This window comes from Cervus elaphus, chromosome X (assembly GCF_910594005.1).
Source record: "Cervus elaphus chromosome X, mCerEla1.1, whole genome shotgun sequence".
Classification (NCBI taxonomy): domain Eukaryota; kingdom Metazoa; phylum Chordata; class Mammalia; order Artiodactyla; family Cervidae; genus Cervus; species Cervus elaphus.
In genome coordinates this window covers 10,453,412-10,468,984 of record NC_057848.1, presented here as the reverse complement: position 1 = coordinate 10,468,984, position 15,573 = coordinate 10,453,412, and positions in this window count along the sequence as shown.

Genomic DNA, 15,573 nt, shown 5'->3' with positions numbered 1-15,573 from the left:
CGGGAGAACAAGGGTCCCTTTCCACGTGCCACAGGAATCCTGGGTCTCCTATCAAGTTTCTCGAGGAGTCAGGCATCATTTCCTTTGGAGGCACTGATCTCCGCATACCTCTGGAGTTTTCAAAGATTTTGAGGCCTCCTGTCGCGATGAGGTGGGGAACTAGGTCTTTCTCTGTGGTCTCCACAGGGGATTCAGACACCCTTTCGTCTTGGGAGATGCAAGACGAGCCTGCATTCCAGTCACTGCAGGGATATCCGGCCTTATTTCGAGTCATGGCATCGCGGTGTCCATTCCACTTGAGGCCGCAAACTCAGGATCCCTCTCACATACCAAGAGCTGAGAGAAGCCTCCTCTTGAGGTGCTTCTGGTAAGGTGGTATTCCTCTGGAGTCGAAGCCAGGGACTAACCTCTCATCTCGAGTTGATTTTTGGTCCACAGAGTTCTTTCGTGTTGCTACAGTGACCTCAGGATCCCTCTAGCCTTGAAACAGTGTTCTTGGGGTTTCTCTGGAGTGCCATGAAGGAAATCAAGGCTCCTTTCATGTGTGATGTGCAACACAGAGTTGCTCTGCACGCAGTGCAGGGGAATCGGGCCTCATCTCGCGGCGAGGGGGAAGTCTCATGGTTTTTCTCGAGTTGCGGCGGGAACCTGGGGTATATTCTCGAGTTACGACGGGGATGGCCCTTCCACACACGTGTTTGTTCAGCCACGTCAGGACTCTTGCCTAGTTGCGAGACACAACTCGGGATTCTCCTCGAGGCTTGGCAAGGCAATTGGGACGCCTCTCCAGCTGAGGCGGGAGACCAAGGGTCCCTTTCCATGTGCCACAGGAATCCTGGGACTCCTATCAAGTTTCACGAGGAGTCAGGCATCGTCTCCTTTGGAGGCACTGATCTCCGCGTACCTCTGGAGTTTTCAAAGGATGTGAGGCCTCCGGTCGCGATGAGGTGGGGAACTAGGTCTTTCTCTGTGGTCTCCACAGGGGATTCAGACATCCTTTCATCTTGGGAGATGCAAGACGAGCCTGCATTCAAGTCACTGCAGGGATATCCAGCCTTATTTCGCGTCAGGGCATCGCGGTGTCCATTCCACTTGAGGCCGCAAACTCAGGGTCCCTCTCACATACCTAGAGCTGAGAGAAGCCTCCCCTTGAGGTGCTTGTGGTAAGGTGGTATTCCTCTGGAGTCGAAGCCAGGGACTAACCTCTCATCTCGAGTTGATTTTTGGCCCACGGAGCTCTTTCGTGTTGCTACAGTGACCTGAGGATCCCTCTAGCCTTGAAACAGTGTTCTTGGGGTTTCTCTGGAGTGCCATCAAGGAAATCAAGGCTCCTTTCATGTGTGATGTGCAACACGGAATTGCTCTGCACGCAGTGCAGGGGAATCGGGCCTCATCTCGCGGCGAGGGGGAAGTCTCATGGTTTTTCTCGAGTTGCGGCGGGAACCTGGGGTATATTCTCGAGTTAGGATGGGGATGGCCCTTCCACCCACGTGTTTGTTCAGCCACGTCAGGACTCCTGCCTAGTTGCGAGGGACAACTCTGGATTCTCCTCGAGGCTTGGCAGGGCAATTGGGACGCCTCTCCAACTGAGGCGGGAGACCAAGTGTCCCTTTCCAAGTGCCACAGGAATCCTGGGACTCCTATCAAGTTTCACGAGGAGTCAGGCATCGTCTCCTTTGGAGGCACTGATCTCCGCGTACCTCTGGAGTTTTCAAAGGATGTGAGGCTATCGGTCGCGATGAGGTGGGGAACTAAGTCTTTCTCTGGGCTTTCCACAGGGGATTCAGACATCCTTTCGTCCTGGGAGATGCAAGACGAGCCTGCATTCAAGTCACTGCAGGGATATCCGGCCTTATTTCGAGTCAGGGCATCGCGGTGTCCATTCCACTTGAGGCCGCAAACTCAGGGTCCCTCTCACATACCTAGAGCTGAGAGAAGCCTCCTCTTGAGGTGCTTGTGGTAAGGTGGTATTCCTCTGGAGTCGAAGCCAGGGACTAACCTCTCATCTCGAGTTGATTTTTGGTCCACAGAGTTCTTTCTTGTTGATACAGTGACCTCAGGATCCCTCTATCCTTGAAACAGTGTTCTTGGGGTTTCTCTGGAGTGCCATGAAGGAAATCAAGGCTCCTTTCATGTGTGATGTGCAACACAGAATAGCTCTGCACGCAGTGCAGGGGAATCGGGCCTCATCTCGCGGCGAGGGGGAAGTCTCATGGTTTTTCTCGAGTTGCGGCGGGAACCTGGGGTATATTCTCGAGTTACGACGGGGATGGCCCTTCCACACACGTGTTTGTTCAGCCACGTCAGGACTCTTGCCTAGTTGAGAGACACAACTCGGGATTCTCCTCGAGGCTTGGCAAGGCAATTGGGACGCCTCTCCAGCTGAGGCGGGAGACCAAGGGTCCCTTTCCACGTGCCACAGGAATCCTGGGACTCCTATCAAGTTTCACGAGGAGTCAGGCATCGTCTCCTTTGGAGGCACTGATCTCCGCATACCTCTGGAGTTTTCAAAGGATGTGAGGCCTCCGGTCGCGATGAGGTGGGGAACTAGGTCTTTCTCTGTGGTCTCCACAGGGGATTCAGACATCCTTTCATCTTGGGAGATGCAAGACGAGCCTGCATTCAAGTCACTGCAGGGATATCCAGCCTTATTTCGCGTCAGGGCATCGCGGTGTCCATTCCACTTGAGGCCGCAAACTCAGGGTCCCTCTCACATATCTAGAGCTGAGAGAAGCCTCCTCTTGAGGTGCTTGTGGTAAGGTGGTATTCCTCTGGAGAGGAATCCAGGGACTAACCTCTCTTTTCGAGTTGATTTTTGGTCCACAGAGTTCTTTCGTGTTGCTACAGTGACCTCAGGATCCCTCTATCTTTGAAACAGTGTTCTTGGGGTTTCTCTGGAGTGCCATCAAGGAAATCAAGGCTCCTTTCATGTGTGATGTGCAAGACGGAATTGCTCTGCACGCAGTACAGGGGAATCGGGCCTCATCTCGCATCGAGGGGGAAGTCTCATGGTTTTTCTCGAGTTGCGGCGGGAACCTGGGGTATATTCTCGAGTTACGACGGGGATGGCCCTTCCACCCACGTGTTTGTTCAGCCACGTCAGGACTCCTGCCTAGTTGCGAGGGACAACTCTGGATTCTCCTCGAGGCTTGGCAGGGCAATTGGGACGCCTCTCCAGCTGAGGCGGGAGACCAAGTGTCCCTTTCCAAGTGCCACAGGAATCCTGGGACTCCTATCAAGTTTCACGAGGAGTCAGGCATCGTCTCCTTTGGAGGCACTGATCTCCGCGTACCTCTGGAGTTTTCAAAGGATGTGAGGCCTCCGGTCGCGATGAGGTGGGGAACTAAGTCTTTCTCTGTGCTTTCCACAGGGGATTCAGACATCCTTTCGTCCTGGGAGATGCAAGACGAGCCTGCATTGAAGTCACTGCAGGGATATCCAGCCTTATTTCGAGTCAGGGCATCGCGGTGTCCATTCCACTTGAGGCCCCAAACTCAGGGTCCCTCTCACATACCTAGAGCTGAGAGAAGCCTCCTCTTGAGGTGCTTGTGGTAAGGTGGTATTCCTCTGGAGACGAATCCAGGGACTAACCTCTCTTTTCGAGTTGATTTTTGGTCCACAGAGTTCTTTCGTGTTGCTACAGTGACCTCAGGATCCCTCTATCCTTGAAACAGTGTTCTTGGGGTTTCTCTGGAGTGCCATCAAGGAAATCAAGGCTCCTTTCATGTGTGATGTGCAACACGGAATTGCTCTGCACGCAGTACAGGGGAATCGGGCCTCATCTCGCATCGAGGGGGAAGTCTCATGGTTTTTCTCGAGTTGCGGCGGGAACCTGGGGTATATTCTCTAGTTACGACGGGGATGGCCCTTCCACCCACGTGTTTGTTCAGCCACGTCAGGACTCCTGCCTAGTTGTGAGGGACAACTCGGGATTCTCCTCGAGGCTTGGCAGGGCAATTGGAACGCCTCTCCAGCTGAGGCGGGAGATCAAGGGTCCCTTTCCACGTGCCACAAGAATCCTGGGACTCCTATCAAGTTTCACGAGGAGTCAGGCATCGTCTCCTTTGGAGGCACTGATCTCCGCGTACCTCTGGAGTTTTCAAAGGATGTGAGGCCTGCGGTCGCGATGAGGTGGGGAACTAGGTCTTTCTCTGTGGTCTCCACAGGGGATTCAGACATCCTTTCTTCTTGGGAGATGCAAGACGAGCCTGCATTCAAGTCACTGCCGGGATATCCGGCCTTATTTCGAGTCAGGGCATCGCGGTGTCCATTCCACTTGAGGCCGCAAACTCAGGATCCCTCTCACATACCTAGAGCTGAGAGAAGCCTACTCTTGAGGTGCTTGTGGTAAGGTGGTATTCCTCAGGATTCGAAGCCAGGGACTAACCTCTCATCTCGTGTTGATTCTTGGTCCACGGAGCTCTTTCGTGTTGCTACAGTGACCTCAGGATCCCTCTAGCCTTGAAACAGTGTTCTTGCGGTTTCTCTGGAGTGCCATCAAGGAAATCAAGGCTCCTTTCATGTGTGATGTGCAACACGGAATTGCTCTGCATGCAGTGCAGGGGAATCGGGCCTCATCTCGCGGCGAGGGGGAAGTCTCATGGTTTTTCTCGAGTTGCGGCGGGAACCTGGGGTATATTCTCGAGTTACGACGGGGATGGCCCTTCCACACACCTGTGTGTTCAGCCATGTCAGGACTCCTTCCTAGTTGCGAGGGACAACTCGGGATTCTCCTCGAGGCTTTGCAGGGCAATTGGGAAGCCTCTCCAGCTGAGGCGGGAGAACAAGGGTCCCTTTCCACGTGCCACAGGAATCCTGGGTCTCCTATCAAGTTTCTCGAGGAGTCAGGCATCATTTCCTTTGGAGGCACTGATCTCCGCATACCTCTGGAGTTTTCAAAGATTTTGAGGCCTCCTGTCGCGATGAGGTGGGGAACTAGGTCTTTCTCTGTGGTCTCCACAGGGGATTCAGACACCCTTTCGTCTTGGGAGATGCAAGACGAGCCTGCATTCCAGTCACTGCAGGGATATCTGGCCTTATTTCGAGTCATGGCATCGCGGTGTCCATTCCACTTGAGGCCGCAAACTCAGGATCCCTCTCACATACCAAGAGCTGAGAGAAGCCTCCTCTTGAGGTGCTTCTGGTAAGGTGGTATTCCTCTGGAGTCGAAGCCAGGGACTAACCTCTCATCTCGAGTTGATTTTTGGTCCACAGAGTTCTTTCGTGTTGCTACAGTGACCTCAGGATCCCTCTAGCCTTGAAACAGTGTTCTTGGGGTTTCTCTGGAGTGCCATGAAGGAAATCAAGGCTCCTTTCATGTGTGATGTGCAACACAGAGTTGCTCTGCACGCAGTGCAGGGGAATCGGGCCTCATCTCGCGGCGAGGGGGAAGTCTCATGGTTTTTCTCGAGTTGCGGCGGGAACCTGGGGTATATTCTCGAGTTACGACGGGGATGGCCCTTCCACACACGTGTTTGTTCAGCCACGTCAGGACTCTTGCCTAGTTGCGAGACACAACTCGGGATTCTCCTCGAGGCTTGGCAAGTCAATTGGGACGCCTCTCCAGCTGAGGCGGGAGACCAAGGGTCCCTTTCCACGTGCCACAGGAATCCTGGGACTCCTATCAAGTTTCACGAGGAGTCAGGCATCGTCTCCTTTGGAGGCACTGATCTCTGCGTACCTCTGGAGTTTTCAAAGGATGTGAGGCCTCCGGTCGCGATGAGGTGGGGAACTAGGTCTTTCTCTGTGGTCTCCACAGGGGATTCAGACATCCTTTCATCTTGGGAGATGCAAGACGAGCCTGCATTCAAGTCACTGCAGGGATATCCAGCCTTATTTCGCGTCAGGGCATCGCGGTGTCCATTCCACTTGAGGCCGCAAACTCAGGGTCCCTCTCACATACCTAGAGCTGAGAGAAGCCTCCCCTTGAGGTGCTTGTGGTAAGGTGGTATTCCTCTGGAGTCGAAGCCAGGGACTAACCTCTCATCTCGAGTTGATTTTTGGCCCACGGAGCTCTTTCGTGTTGCTACAGTGACCTGAGGATCCCTCTAGCCTTGAAACAGTGTTCTTGGGGTTTCTCTGGAGTGCCATCAAGGAAATCAAGGCTCCTTTCATGTGTGATGTGCAACACGGAATTGCTCTGCACGCAGTGCAGGGGAATCGGGCCTCATCTCGCGGCGAGGGGGAAGTCTCATGGTTTTTCTCGAGTTGCGGCGGGAACCTGGGGTATATTCTCGAGTTAGGATGGGGATGGCCCTTCCACCCACGTGTTTGTTCAGCCACGTCAGGACTCCTGCCTAGTTGCGAGGGACAACTCTGGATTCTCCTCGAGGCTTGGCAGGGCAATTGGGACGCCTCTCCAGCTGAGGCGGGAGACCAAGTGTCCCTTTCCAAGTGCCACAGGAATCCTGGGACTCCTATCAAGTTTCACGAGGAGTCAGGCATCGTCTCCTTTGGAGGCACTGATCTCCGCGTACCTCTGGAGATTTCAAAGGATGTGAGGCTATCGGTCGCGATGAGGTGGGGAACTAAGTCTTTCTCTGTGCTTTCCACAGGGGATTCAGACATCCTTTCGTCCTGGGAGATGCAAGACGAGCCTGCATTCAAGTCACTGCAGGGATATCCGGCCTTATTTCGAGTCAGGGCATCGCGGTGTACATTCCACTTGAGGCCGCAAACTCAGGGTCCCTCTCACATACCTAGAGCTGAGAGAAGCCTCCTCTTGAGGTGCTTGTGGTAAGGTGGTATTCCTCTGGAGACGAATCCAGGGACTAACCTCTCTTTTCGAGTTGATTTTTGGTCCACAGAGTTCTTTCGTTTTGCTACAGTGACCTCAGGATCCCTCTAGCCTTGAAACAGTGTTCTTGGGGTTTCTCTGGAGTGCCATCAAGGAAATCAAGGCTCCTTTCATGTGTGATGTGCAAGACGGAATTGCTCTGCACGCAGTACAGGGGAATCGGGCCTCATCTCGCATCGAGGGGGAAGTCTCATGGTTTTTCTCGAGTTGCGGCGGGAACCTGGGGTATATTCTCGAGTTACGACGGGGATGGCCCTTCCACCCACGTGTGTGTTCAGCCACGTCAGGACTCCTGCCTAGTTGCGAGGGACAACTCGGGATTCTCCTCGAGGCTTGGCAGGGCAATTGGAACGCCTCTCCAGCTGAGGCGGGAGACCAAGGGTCCCTTTCCACGTGCCACAAGAATCCTGGGACTCCTATCAAGTTTCACGAGGAGTCAGGCATCGTCTCCTTTGGAGGCACTGATCTCCGCGTACCTCTGGAGTTTTCAAAGGATGTGAGGCCTCCGGTCGCGATGAGGTTGGGAACTAGGTGTTTCTCTGTGGTCTCCACAGGGGATTCAGACATCCTTTCTTCTTGGGAGATGCAAGACGAGCCTGCATTCAAGTCACTGCAGGGATATCCGGCCTTATTTCGAGTCAGGGCATCGCGGTGTCCATTCCACTTGAGGCCGCAAACTCAGGGTCCCTCTCACATACCTAGAGCTGAGAGAAGCCTCCTCTTGAGGTGCTTGTGGTAAGGTGGTATTCCTCAGGAGTCGAAGCCAGGGACTAACCTCTCATCTCGTGTTGATTCTTGGTCCACGGAGCTCTTTCGTGTTGCTACAGTGACCTCAGGATCCCTCTAGCCTTGAAACAGTGTTCTTGGGGTTTCTCTGGAGTGCCATCAAGGAAATCAAGGCTCCTTTCATGTGTGATGTGCAACACGGAATTGCTCTGCACGCAGTGCAGGGGAATCGGGCCTCATCTCGCGGCGAGGGGGAAGTCTCATGGTTTTTCTCGCGTTGAGGCGGGAACCTGGCGTATATTCTCGAGTTACGACGGGGATGGCCCTTCCACACACGTGTGTGTTCAGCCATGTCAGGACTCCTGCCTAGTTGCGAGGGACAACTCGGGATTCTCCTAGAGGCTTTGCAGGGCAATTGGGACGCCTCTCCAGCTGAGGCGGGAGACCAAGGGTCCCTTTCCATGTGCCACAGGAATCCTGGGTCTCCTATCAAGTTTCACGAGGAGTCAGGCATCGTCTCCTTTGGAGGCACTGATCTCCGCATACCTCTGGAGTTTTCAAAGGATTTGAGGCCTCCTGTCGCGATGAGGTGGGGAACTAGGTCTTTCTCTGTGGTCTCCACAGGGGATTCAGACACCCTTTCGTCTTGGGAGATGCAAGACGAGCCTGCATTCCAGTCACTGCAGGGATATCCGGCCTTATTTCGAGTCAGGGCATCGCGGTGTCCATTCCCCTTGAGGCCGCAAACTCAGGGTCCCTCTCACATACCTAGAGCTGAGAGAAGCCTTCTCTTGAGGTGCTTGTGGTAAGGTGTTATTCCTCTGGAGTCGAAGCCAGGGACTAACCTGTCATCTCGAGTTGATTTTTGGTCCACGGAGCTCTTTCGTGTTGCTACAGTGACCTCAGGATCCCTCTAGCCTTGAAACAGTGTTCTTGGGGTTTCTCTTGAGTGCCATGAAGGAAATCAAGGCTCCTTTCATGTGTGATGTGCAACACAGAATTGCTCTGCACGCAGTGCAGGAGAATCGGGCCTCATCTCGCGGCGAGGGGGAAGTCTCATGGTTTTTCTCGAGTTGCGGCGGGAACCTGGGGTATATTCTCGAGTTACGACGGGGATGGCCCTTCCACACACGTGTTTGTTCAGCCACGTCAGGACTCTTGCCTAGTTGCGAGACACAACTCGGGATTCTCCTCGAGGCTTGGCAAGGCAATTGGGACGCCTCTCCAGCTGAGGCGGGAGACCAAGGGTCCCTTTCCACGTGCCACAGGAATCCTGGGACTCCTATCAAGTTTCACGAGGAGTCAGGCATCGTCTCCTTTGGAGGCACTGATCTCCGCGTACCTCTGGAGTTTTCAAAGGATGTGAGGCCTCCGGTCGCGATGAGGTGGGGAACTAGGTCTTTCTCTGTGGTCTCCACAGGGGATTCAGACATCCTTTCATCTTGGGAGATGCAAGACGAGCCTGCATTCAAGTCACTGCAGGGATATCCAGCCTTATTTCGCGTCAGGGCATCGCGGTGTCCATTCCACTTGAGGCCGCAAACTCAGGGTCCCTCTCACATACCTAGAGCTGAGAGAAGCCTCCTCTTGAGGTGCTTGTGGTAAGGTGGTATTCCTCTGGAGTCGAAGCCAGGGACTAAGCTCTCATCTCGAGTTGATTTTTGGCCCACGGAGCTCTTTCGTGTTGCTACAGTGTCCTCAGGATCCCTCTAGCCTTGAAACAGTGTTCTTGGGGTTTCTCTGGAGTGCCATCAAGGAAATCAAGGCTCCTTTCATGTGTGATGTGCAACACGGAATTGCTCTGCACGCAGTGCAGGGGAATCAGGCCTCATCTCGCGGCGAGGGGGAAGTCTCATGGTTTTTCTCGAGTTGCGGCGGGAACCTGGGGTACATTCTCCAGTTACGACGGGGATGGCCCTTCCACCCACGTGTTTCTTCAGCGACGTCAGGAGTCCTGCGTAGTTGCGAGGGACAACTCTGGATTCTCATCGAGGCTTGGCAGGGCAATTGGGACGCCTCTCCAGCTGAGGCGGGAGACCAAGTGTCCCTTTCCAAGTGCCACAGGAATCCTGGGACTCCTATCAAGTTTCACGAGGAGTCAGGCATCGTCTCCTTTGGAGGCACTGATCTCCGCGTACCTCTGGAGTTTTCAAAGGATGTGAGGCTATCGGTCGCGATGAGGTAGGGAACTAAGTCTTTCTCTGTGCTTTCCACAGGGGATTCAGACATCCTTTCGTCCTGGGAGATGCAAGACGAGCCTGCATTCAAGTCACTGCAGGGATATCCGGCCTTATTTCGAGTCAGGGCATCGCGGTCTCCATTCCATTTGAGGCCGCAAACTCAGGATCCCTCTCACATACCTAGAGCTGAGAGAAGCCTCCTCTTGAGGTGCTTGTGGTAAGGTGGTATTCCTCTGGAGTCGAAGCCAGGGACTAACCTCTCATCTGGAGTTGATTTTTGGTCCACGGAGCTCTTTCGTGTTGCTACACTGACCTCAGGATCCCTCTAGCCTTGAAGCAGGGTTCTTGGGGTTTCTCTGGAGTGCCATGAAGGAAATCAAGGCTCCTTTCATGTGTGATGTGCAACACGGAAATGCTCTGCACGCAGTGCAGGGGAATCGGGCCTCATCTCGCAGCGAGGGGGAAGTCTCATGGTTTTTCTCGAGTTGCGGCGGGAACCTGGGGTATATTCTCGAGTTACGACGGGGATGGCCCTTCCACCCACGTGTTTCTTCAGTGACGTCAGGACTCCTGCCTAGTTGCGAGGGACAACTCTGGATTCTCCTCGAGGCTTGGCAGCGCAATTGGGACGCCTCTCCAGCTGAGGCGGGAGACCAAGTGTCCCTTTCCACGTGCCACAGGAATCCTGGGACTCCTATCAAGTTTCACGAGGAGTCAGGCATCGTCTCCTTTGGAGGCACTGATCTCCGCGTACCTCTGGAGTTTTCAAAGGATGTGAGGCCTCCGGTCGCGATGAGGTGGGGAACTAGGTCTTTCTCTGTGGTCTCCACAGGGGATTCAGACATCCTTTCATCTTGGGAGATGCAAGACGAGCCTGCATTCAAGTCACTGCAGGGATATCCAGCCTTATTTCGCATCAGGGCATCGCGGTGTCCATTCCACTTGAGGCCGCAAACACAGGGTCCCTCTCACATACCTAGAGCTGAGAGAAGCCTCCTCTTGAGGTGCTTGTGGTAAGGTGGTATTCCTCTGCACTCGAAGCCAGGGACTAACCTCTCATCTCGAGTTGATTTTTGGCCCCCGGAGCTCTTTCGTGTTGCTACAGTGACCTCAGGATCCCTCTATCCTTGAAACAGTGTTCTTGGGGTTTCTCTGGAGTGCCATCAAGGAAATCAAGGCTCCTTTCATGTGTGATGTGCAACACGGAATTGCTCTGCACGCAGTGCAGGGGAATCGGGCCTCATCTCGCGGCGAGGGGGAAGTCTCATGGTTTTTCTCGAGTTGCGGCGGGAACCTGGGGTATATTCTCGAGTTACGACGGGGATGGCCCTTCCACCCATGTGTTTCTTCAGCGACGTCAGGACTCCTGCCTAGTTGCGAGGGACAACTCTGGATTCTCCTCGAGGCTTGGCAGGGCAATTGGGACGCCTCTCCAGCTGAGGCGGGAGACCAAGTGTCCCTTTCCAAGTGCCACAGGAATCCTGGGACTCCTATCAAGTTTCACGAGGAGTCAGGCGTCGTCTCCTTTGGAGGCACTGATCTCCGCGTACCTCTGGAGTTTTCAAAGGATGTGAGGCTATCAGTCGCGATGAGGTGGGGAACTAAGTCTTTCTCTGTGCTTTCCACAGGGGATTCAGACATCCTTTCGTCCTGGGAGATGCAAGACGAGCCTGCATTGAAGTCACTGCAGGGATATCCGGCCTTATTTCGAGTCAGGGCATCGCGGTGTCCATTCCACTTGAGGCCGCAAACTCAGGGTCCCTCTCACATACCTAGAGCTGAGAGATGCCTCCTCTTGAGGTGCTTGTGGTAAGGTGGTATTCCTCTGGAGACGAATCCAGGGACTAACCTCTCTTTTCGAGTTGATTTTTGGTCCACAGAGTTCTTGCGTGTTGCTACAGTGACCTCAGGATCCCTCTAGCCTTGAAACAGTGTTCTTGGGGTTTCTCTGGAGTGCCATCAAGGAAATCAAGGCTCCTTTCATGTGTGATGTGCAAGACGGAATTGCTCTGCACGCAGTGCAGGGGAATTGGGCCTCATCTCGCGGCGAGGGGGAAGTCTCATGGTTTTTCTCGAGTTGCGGCGGGAACCTGGGGTATATTCTCGAGTTACGACGGGGATGGACCTTCCACCCACGTGTTTCTTCAGCCACGTCAGGACTCCTGCCTAGTTGCGAGGGACAACTCGGGATTCTCCTCGAGGCTTGGCAGGGCAATTGGAACGCCTCTCCAGCTGAGGCGGGAGACCAAGGGTCCCTTTCCACTTGCCACAAGAATCCTGGGACTCCTATCAAGTTCCACGAGGAGTCAGGCATCGTCTCCTTTGGAGGCACTGATCTCCGCGTACCTCTGGAGTTTTCAAAGGATGTGAGGCCTCCGGTCGCGATGAGGTGGGGAACTAGGTCTTTCTCTGTGGTCTCCACAGGGGATTCAGACATCCTTTCTTCTTGGGAGATGCAAGACGAGCCTGCATTGAAGTCACTGCAGGGATATCCGGCCTTATTTCGAGTCAGGGCTTCGCGGTGTCCATTCCACTTGAGGCCGCAAACTCAGGATCCCTCTCACATACCTAGAGCTGAGAGAAGCCTCCTCTTGAGGTGCTTGTGGTAAGGTGGTATTCCTCAGGAATCGAAGCCAGGGACTAACCTTTCATCTCGTGTTGATTCTTGGTCCACGGAGCTCTTTCGTGTTGCTACAGTGACCTCAGGAACCCTCTAGCCTTGAAACAGTGTTCTTGGGGTTTCTCTGGAGTGCCATCAAGGAAATCAAGGCTCCTTTCATGTGTGATGTGCAACACGGAATTGCTCTGCACGCAGTGCAGGGGAATCGGGCCTCATCTCGCGGCGAGGGGGAAGTCTCATGGTTTTTCTCGAGTTGCGGCGGGAACCTGGGGTATATTCTCGAGTTACGACGGGGATGGACCTTCCACACACGTGTGTGTTCAGCGACGTCAGGACTCCTGCCTAGTTGCGAGGGACAACTCGGGATTCTCCTCGAGGCTTTGCAGGGCAATTGGGACGCCTCTCCAGCTGAGACGGGAGACCAAGTGTCCCTATCCACGTGCCACAGGAATCCTGGGTCTCCTATCAAGTTTCACGAGGAGTCAGGCATCGTCTCCTTTGGAGGCACTGATCTCCGCGTACCTCTCGAGTTTTCAAAGGATGTGAGGCCTCCGGTCGCGATGAGGTGGGGAACTAGGTCTTTCTCTGTGGTCTCCACAGGGGATTCAGACATCCTTTCATCTTGGGAGATGCAAGACGAGCCTGCATTCAAGTCACTGCAGGGATATCCAGCCTTATTTCGTGTCAGGGCATCGCGGTGTCCATTCCACTTGAGGCCGCAAACTCAGGGTCCCTCTCACATACCTAGAGCTGAGAGAAGCCTCCTCTTGAGGTGCTTGTGGTAAGGTGGTATTCCTCTGGAGTCGAAGCCAGGGACTAACCACTCATCTCGAGTTGATTTTTGGTCCACGGAGCTCTTTCGTGTTGCTACAGTGACCTCAGGATCCCTCTAGCCTTGAAACAGTGTTCTTGGGTTTTCTCTGGAGTGCCATGAAGGAAATCAAGGCTCCTTTCATGTGTGATGTGCAACACAGAATTGCTCTGCACGCAGTGCAGGGGAATCGGGCCTCATCTCGCGGCGAGGGGGAAGTCTCATGGTTTTTCTCGAGTTGCGGCGGGAACCTGGGGTATATTCTCGAGTTACGACGGGGATGGCCCTTCCACCCACGTGTTTGTTCAGCCACGTCAGGACTCTTGCCTAGTTGCGAGATACAACTCGGGATTCTCCTCGAGGCTTGGCAAGGCAATTGGGACGCCTCTCCAGCTGAGGCGGGAGACCAAGGGTCCCTTTCCACGTGCCACAGGAATCCTGGGACTCCTATCAAGTTTCACGAGGAGTCAGGCATCGTCTCCTTTGGAGGCACTGATCTCCGCGTACCTCTGGAGTTTTCAAAGGATGTGAGGCCTCCGGTCGCGATGAGGTGGGGAACTAGGTGTTTCTCTGTTGTCTCCACAGGGGATTCAGACATCCTTTCTTCTTTGGAGATGCAAGACGAGCCTGCATTCAAGTCACTGCAGGGATATCCGGCCTTATTTCGCGTCAGGGCATCGCGGTGTCCATTCCACTTGAGGCCGCAAACTCAGGATCCCTCTCACATACCTAGAGCTGAGAGAAGCCTCCTCTTGAGGTGCTTGTGGTAAGGTGGTATTCCTCAGGAGTCGAAGCCAGGGACTAACCTCTCATCTCGTGTTGATTTTTGGTCCACGGAGCTCTTTCGTGTTGCTACAGTGACCTCAGGATCCCTCTAGCCTTGAAACAGTGTTCTTGGGGTTTCTCTGGAGTGCCATCAAGGAAATCAAGGCTCCTTTCATGTGTGATGTGCAACACAGAATTGCTCTGCACGCAGTGCAGGGGAATCGGGCCTCATCTCGCGGCGAGGGGGAAGTCTCATGGTTTTTCTCGAGTTGCGGCGGGAACCTGGGGTATATTCTCGAGTTACGACGGGGATGGCCCTTCCACACACGTGTTTGTTCAGCCACGTCAGGACTCTTGCCTAGTTGCGAGACACAACTCGGGATTCTCCTCGAGGCTTGGCAAGGCAATTGGGACGCCTCTCCAGCTGAGGCGGGAGACCAAGGGTCCCTTTCCACGTGCCACAGGAATCCTGGGACTCCTATCAAGTTTCACGAGGAGTCAGGCATCGTCTCCTTTGGAGGCACTGATCTCCGCGTACCTCTGGAGTTTTCAAAGGATTTGAGGCCTCCTGTCGCGATGAGGTGGGTAACTAGGTCTTTCTCTGTGGTCTCCACAGGGGATTCAGACATCCTTTCGTCCTGGGAGATGCAAGACGAGCCTGCATTGAAGTCACTGCAGGGATATCCGGCCTTATTTCGAGTCAGGGCATCGCGGTGTCCATTCCACTTGAGGCCGCAAACTCAGGGTCCCTCTCACATACCTAGAGCTGAGAGAAGCCTCCTCTTGAGGTGCTTGTGGTAAGGTGGTATTCCTCTGGAGACGATTCCAGGGACTAACCTCTCTTTTCGAGTTGATTTTTGGCCCACGGAGCTCTTTCGTGTTGCTACAGTGACCTCAGGATCCCTCTATCCTTGAAACAGTGTTCTTGGGGTTTCTCTGGAGTGCCATCAAGGAAATCAAGGCTCCTTTCATGTGTGATGTGCAACACGGAATTGCTCTGCACGCAGTGCAGGGGAATCGGGCCTGATCTCGCGGCGAGGGAGAAGTCTCATGGTTTTTCTCGAGTTGCGGCGGGAACCTGGGGTATATTCTCGAGTTACGACGGGGATGGCCCTTCCACACACGTGTGTGTTCAGCCATGTCAGGACTCCTGCCTAGTTGCGAGGGACAACTCGGGATTCTCCTCGAGGCTTTGCAGGGCAATTGGGACGCCTCTCCAGCTGAGACGGGAGACCAAGGGTCACTTTCCACGTGCCACAGGAATCCTGGGTCTCCTATCAAGTTTCACGAGGAGTCAGGCATCGTCTCCTTTGGAGGCACTGATCTCCGCATACCTCTGGAGTTTTCAAAGGATTTGAGGCCTCCTGTCGCGATGAGGTGGGGAACTAGGTCTTTCTCTGTGGCCTCCACAGGGGATTCAGACACCCTTTCATCTTGGGAGATGCAAGACGAGCCTGCATTCCAGTCACTGCAGGGATATCCGGCCTTATTTCGAGTCAGGGCATCGCGGTGTCCATTCCACTTGAGGCCCCAAACTCAGGGTCCCTCTCACATACCTAGAGCTGAGAGAAGCCTCCTCTTGAGGTGCTTGTGGTAAGGTGGTATTCCTCTGGAGTCGAAGCCAGGGACTAACCTCTCATCTCGAGTTGATTTTTGGTCCACGGAGCTCTTTCGT